Source organism: Corvus hawaiiensis, chromosome 2 (assembly GCF_020740725.1).
Source record: "Corvus hawaiiensis isolate bCorHaw1 chromosome 2, bCorHaw1.pri.cur, whole genome shotgun sequence".
Taxonomy (NCBI): domain Eukaryota; kingdom Metazoa; phylum Chordata; class Aves; order Passeriformes; family Corvidae; genus Corvus; species Corvus hawaiiensis.
In genome coordinates this window covers 21,458,322-21,459,227 of record NC_063214.1, presented here as the reverse complement: position 1 = coordinate 21,459,227, position 906 = coordinate 21,458,322, and positions in this window count along the sequence as shown.

Here is a 906-nt window from a genome sequence, read left to right as displayed (position 1 = left end):
GATGGGTTAGCTCTGCAGCTTGACAGCTCATGAGCTCTGTGGAGGCCGGAAAGGCTTGTTCTGCACTGGTCACAGTCCACATCAAAAAGGAAGAGACTTTTGTCACGTTATACCAGCAGACATTTGGTTTCTGTATCACACCTCTAAGCTATGGAATAGCTAAGTTGACAGTGAGGTATAGTTATATTTGTAAGATAACTTTTATGTTTAAAGTGGCTCAAAGCCCTGCAAATAGAATCCTATGCTTCAGGAATAAGCTAGGACTATATAGGGGAGGATATAGTTATCTAAAAGCACTCTTGTCTTTTTTCAGGTGTTTTTGAGAAGAGAAAATGAGTGTTTGTGATGTTTTAATCAGCCTCAGTCATGAGGCCATAGAAAGTGCCAGAAAAAACTTGACACTTTGTTCTCTCTGTTCATGCAGAGGTTTAAACAAATTTCATCAAAATAAGCTGTAGAATGACACAAGGTGTTTACTAGGGGAATAGTGTGAGATGCAGGGACTGCTGTCATCTTGATCACAGAGAAAAACAACCTGTGAAAAAAACAAGGTGAATACTGACCTCACACTGTAGGCAAGAACAGCCACATTGCACATGCAGCTGTTACGTTCACGTTTTTTCTCTGACAACTTTGTACACACAAAAATCTTATGTTAACATTTGTGTGTCTAATTGCATGTTGATCATGCATGAGACTAAGACCATTTCCAGATGGCATCTTAGTTAGCTCAGGAATAAAGCACCTCTAGAAGGGTACTGTTTTGTCTCAAAGAACTTTAGAGACATAAGGAAAAAAGATACCCTTAGGAGAGAAACCTAGAAACAGTAAGTCCAAGGTGACGCTGTAGCTGAGGTCTGTCCTGCAGTGACCACAGTTTACTGATAAAACAAGCCCTGACTCCCA